Here is a 6245-nt window from a genome sequence, read left to right as displayed (position 1 = left end):
TATTAGTGATACCAAGGAAGAGCGGAAAATTGTCTTTGTTGAAAGTTTAAATAGTTTTCTTAAAGTTTATCCACATTTAATATTTGCCACATGGTCCGTTTTATAAAATGTATCAAAACAAAATGCTTCTTCGTATGTTTGATAGTCACTAATGACGTAATCTATATCAGTCTTTGCCAAAGCACTGACTCGCATCTCATCATTGAGTCAGAAAAGTTTTAATCAAAAAGGAGTTATGATAAATTCAATTTTGTCGTTAGCATCAAATAGTTTTTCTTATAATCAAGCTATAGTTATCTTGTTATAAACAGAAACTGCTTGTCAATGATGAGTGTTAATTGTACTAAAAAATTGATGAAAATCTTTTTGTTTGGATTATAACATAAATTATTCCACATTATTCTTTACTCGCAAGAAGTTCGACTTGCGTTCAATTTTTCGAGAGCTGAAATATCCCAGAAACTTTTTTCGTTTTGTGCAAGTTGTCTATTTGAAAAATAGCGGTTGGAAGCGCCGCACAAAGCAACCAAAACTAAATATTTAGCATCACCGATTAGTTTAAAAGATTCAAATTCAATCGCCATAGTCTAAAACAAGAAAACACACAAAATCAAAATTTCTGAGAAGCCTTGCAAGTTTTGAAAAAGTTGAGGCATATCTGCGGTTTTTGTATCAAAATTGGATAGTTAATAGGATTCATTCATTCTGGGTTGGGTTGTTAATCATTTATATTTGGTGTTATTGAAGAATTATTAAAAGAATCTCTGAATTGTTTTACTAAAAGTTCAACACCTGTATCAGAAGGATGCAACCCATCCCAACTAAGGGCATCATTATTCTGATTAAAAGCCTTGTTAGTGTCTAAAAATCTAACTTTACATCGTCCGAACCCTTCAAATTTCTAATTAATTTTAAAAACTGCTTGTTAGGTTTCTGTACATTTGCATTAAAATCTTTCTTAAAGCTCCTAGAGGATTTACTGAACTGACTTAGATTTGCTTGGGCTTAAGGGTTTTGTCGTTGAGCTGCACAACTATTTTATTATTAATTTTCAGCTATCTTGACATGTCCCTTGTTTAGTTTTCTTAACAAAAAGTTTTAATCATATCAGGATATGAGGAGCTAGGCGTAAAGAAAGTCTTAACCTGATAGATTGGGTTTTTTCTTGAACTGAATTAAAACAAAAGTAAAAAAATAAAAATGCATTAGCCTATTTTAGGAGCATTCTCGTGATATGGGGATGATGTGTCCCAGCCATACCCCCACTGAAATTGCATGTAGCCAGTTAAATTGCATAGCTCAGCCGGTAGTCTTAGATTGGTAACACGTTCCTTGAACTGATCATACGAAAAACCCCCTTTAAATTTGCTATGATAGAGACGGTTGAAAGCACGTAAACCATATCTTGACACGGTTCAATCGTTGTAAATTTTAGTTTTACTTTTCCTCGTTATGTAGCTTTTGGGCGAATGTTAAGGTTTTGACTGAGAAAAAAAAACCTATTTATCAACTCAAAAATTTGTGAATGATTCAAAGAAATCGATGCCATTCGCATACGAGGAATTCTCGAATCAAAGGAAAATTGAGCTAGGTTGCGTCAGGAACACGATCATGTAGAGGTATAAAAACTACCGACCTAAGTGCTAGTGAATGATGTTGTAGGAGATGTCGTAGGCTTGGTCGATATGACGAGAATCTGATAAGCATACATAGCATACAACGTGAAATGATTTTACTATTCGCTATGAAGCTGAACACCTTCAACCAGCCGAGTTTCCTCAGTCGAAAACTGACGAAGGAAGAAGCTGATTTGAAAAACCTTGCTCTCATCAGATCATTTTTTCAGCGAGGGCACAAACCCAAACGACCTACGAGTCCGAGACATCTCTGCTCATGCGGTAAGGTACCAGGTGGTCAAAAAAGAAACTCAACGAGGTCGAAAAAGCCAATTGACTAATTCCGGTATTAAACGTCCTAGCTTACAACGTCAGAAGTATACTCGAGTACCAACGTCGGAGAACCTTCCCGAATGCTAAACGATTAAAAAATTTGTATCAATTCATCTGCCTAATCAAAAAACCTCGCTGATGGAACGCATTGCTGATGTCGTCATTTTTTTGACCTATTACAAATAACCTGTTGCCTCTACAGTGCTCTGTCTAACAATAATTACACTTGCCTTGGAATTTAGCTAAACACATTCATTTTCTTAGAAGTAAACAGTTTGATTACAGTGCTATTTGCTTGTACAGAGTCGGAAATATCTTTTTTAAATTTACACAATGGCCGTCCATTACCTCAAACTCCCTAGTTGATCAATTAATTCTCAGTGAGCTGTGTGAATCAAACCAGTTAAATTGCATAGCCCAGTCATTAGCCTTAAATCGGTAACACGTTCCTTGACCCGACCATAAGAAAAAGCAACTCTCACAAACAAAAGGCAGAAGGTCACTAGACGTTTCCGGTACAGCACTAGACGTAGCGATGGTTTGGTGACGTTTTTGGTGTTACTGATCATTATCCCAGCAATTCATACAAACCACAGGCGGAAAGTCACTAATCATTTTCGGTGTAGCCAACCGCAATATGTCACAAACGCGAACCTTGAACATCACTTGATAAATTGTTATTTCTTGCTAAAATCTCTTTTAAAGTCCAACCAGTTCAACAAAGGACACCAAATCTCAGACAAAAACTACACTATCACGAAGGCTAGCAAATCCTACCGTCAGCCCTCCTGATTCTCGTGAACTGCTCTGTAACGATCGTTACAGCTTGAAGCGCTCTTCTTCAAATATCGATGAGTGTAATTCTTCCCGTACGCTCTGTATGTCACACGTCTAATCCTGACTTGCGAAAATTGTCTGTCTGATTTTCGCGTTTTTAGTTGCTGCGAAATCAAAAATCGTTACGTGTCATGCACGCCTAAATCGAAAATTAAAAATTAATAATTTTGTCAATTCAAATTGACCCCATCGAATTTTTTCAGTTTAAGGATTAACACTAGTAATCGTCCAAAACAATCTTCCAGCCAAACTGCTTCCAATAAAAATTCGTTGATGACATGCATTTTCAGGTCATTCTGGTCAAATGTCACATCAGATCGATAAGATCACTTTATCTACTGGACAAAAACTTTAGTAAAACAGAATTCACAAGTAGCCCTGTCTTTAGGTTTGCCTCGTTTTCTGGGGAGACTGAGACCCAGCCATGAATTTACAGTCTTCAAAGTCTCTTCCAATCAAATTGCTTGAGCAACGTCGACTTGATGCTGGATTGTTGGTGAGATTGTTATACGAAATACACAGGATCCATTATCAATCACAACAAAAGAGGTCTGATTTAGCTCCCAGGAAGGAAGCAATTTTTCCAATCTCACAAGTAATATAATGCTCTTCAATTGGAAGAAACCTAAAACTACACCATCAAAAAAAAATCAAAATTGATAATCTAGAAACTGGGCCGACCCTGTCTTTTCAAACGGAGCATTATATACACTATTTAATGCTTTTCGAAGAAAGTAGGTTCAACGAAAACCAACGCTACAACAAATCGATTACGAACTCAAGCACAATTCCCGCGGAAACTTTTCTAGATCAAGAAACAGACAATAGAGACGCCCAAGTATTTAAAAATAATTAACAAATATTTCCAATTTGTTTTCACGCAAAGCATTCAATGTGAGAAAACAGATCTTCCCCATAAATTGAGATATCTGGTTTAAGACGAGAAAAAACTCATATGTCTGCTATGTGGTACCATTTCTGAATAATGTATCAGTTGTCTGGACGCCAGCAAAGGGTGATTAAGTAACTGTTGACAATGTGCACCGAAAAGTCGTTTCCGGGGTCTCTATGACAAACAACAGTCACATTTCTTACAAAGACAACTTTTTGAAACATGAAATCCTCCCATTGTCTCCCTACTCAGAAATCTACATTTTCCTACTGTTTCCCAAAATAATAGCTGAAAAAGTCGACATTGACTAGCGAAGTCATGTGAGCATCTTTGACGTTGAAAACACAAGAGCGCAAAAATGACCCAGAATTTTGTCTGCAATCAAATGCGCCTGAAAAAAATTGATTCCGACTACTGGTTCCCAGCCTGTCATACATCGAATCTATTCAACGATTATTTCATATCCGACACACTGCTTGATCACGATTGCTCTAGAAGTCTGTTAAATTATTACAAGGAATGCTTTAAAATCTGTTAGAATGAATCATCTGTGTACTTGGCGCATTTTATGTGGCTGCAATATCTGTGGAGACTGAAATAAACTCAGTTTTCCAAATAGAACAATGAGTTTTGAACCATCCTTGCACTGGGTTTTATATGAACCCTTGGATTGTGTTCCTAAATCTTTCATTGTTTTTGTTTTGCTTAGAACCATTTAATTGTCGTTTGTAACATTTTTTATAAACTTACGAAGGACATAATGCCGAAAACGATCAATTTCACGTTTATAATTTTGTGCATATCCTTGCACAACAAATGCACAACAATTTTAGATAGCTTAATTTCTCTATCCAAAATCAGTTTTGACCAATCAAGTTTGAAAGACTTCGCAGAAGGTTTTTTTCGTTCTTTAACCCAAATTTTACTCGAATTGTTTTCTTAAATGGCGGACTGGTATATGACAAGCTATTACATATCTGTAACATTCGCCCTGAAGTACAAACCGACGGAAAATACAGCGAGTTTCTAAAGCAACTGGCTAGCGTCTAAACAAGGCTTCACATGCTTTTAACCGTCTCTACCAAAGCAAAAATGGTTGATCAAAACTCAACTTGTATAGAGAAATTGAGACATCTAGAATTGTTGTGCATTCGGCGTTGAAGGATATGGGTCACAATTCAATTTAACAGACTTCTAGTGCAATTGTGATCAAGCAGTATGTCGGACGGATTTAAAATATTCGTTGAATCGATTCGCTATATGACAGGCTGGAAAACAGTACTCTGAGTCAAACTTTTTCAGGCGCATTTGATTGCAGACAAAATTCCGGGTCAGTTTTGCGCTCTTGGGTTTTCAACGTCAGAGATGCTCACATGGCTTCGCCAAACAATGTCGACTTTTTCAGCTATTATTTTGGCAAACAGTAGGAAAACGTAGATTTCTGAGTAGGGAGACAATGGGAGGATTTCATGCTTCAAGAAGTTGTCTTTGTAGGAAATGTGACTGCTGTTTGTCATAGAGACCCATGAAACGACTTTTCGCTGCACATTGTCAACAATTACTTAATCAACTTTTGCTGACGTCCAGACAACCGATACGTTATTCAGAAATGGTACCACATAGCAGACATATGCAGTCTTTCTCGTCTTAAACCAGATATCTCAATTTATTGGGAAGATCTGTTTTCTCACATTGAATGTTTTGCGTGAAAACAGATTGGAAATATTTGTTAATTATTTTTAAATACTTGGGCGTCTCTATTGTCTGTATCTTGATCTAGAAATGTTTTCGCGGGAATTGTGCTTGACTTGGGAGTCGATTAGTAGTAGCGTTGCTTTTCGTTGAACCTACTTTCTTCGAAAAGCGTTATATCTTGTAGATAATGCTCGTTTTGAAGAGACAGGGCTGGCCCAGTTTGTAGATTTTCAATTTTTTTTTGATGGTGTAGGTTTCTTTCAAGAGTATTTAATCATTCATGAGATTGGAAAAATTGCTTCCTACCATGATCTGAAATTGCATGTCATCAACCAATTTTTATTGGAAGCAGTTTGGCTGGAAGAAAGTTTATGACTATTAGCAGTGTTAAACGTTAAATTGAACAATTTCGCAGGGGGTCAATTTGGATTGACAATATTATGATTTTTTAATTTTCGATTTAGGCTTGCATGACACGTAACGATTTCATTTTTCGCAGCAAATATAAACGCGAAAATCAGACAGACAATTTTTGCTAGTCAGAATTAGACGTGTGACAGATATAGCGTACGGAAAAAATACAGTCATCATTGTTTGAACAAGAGCGCTTCGAGCTGTAACGATTGTGCAGCTACAATCGTTACAGAGCAGTTCCCGAGAACCAGGAGGGCTGACGGAAGAATTTGCTACCCTTCGTGATAGTGAGGAAGATGTATCTTCTCTCAGATTCAAGAATCCGAAAGGTACCGAAGAACAATTTTAGACTGTATTTTAACAAATTTTAGCTTCCCGGAATGGCTTTCGTTTAATTTAAAATAAAATCAGATCCATTTTTAGATAATGAGAAGCTAGGAATTAAGGTAAAAGGGTTG

This window comes from Symsagittifera roscoffensis, chromosome 2 (assembly GCF_963678635.1).
Source record: "Symsagittifera roscoffensis chromosome 2, txSymRosc1.1, whole genome shotgun sequence".
Lineage (NCBI taxonomy): Eukaryota > Metazoa > Xenacoelomorpha > Acoela > Convolutidae > Symsagittifera > Symsagittifera roscoffensis.
This window is presented reverse-complemented; position numbering follows the sequence as displayed.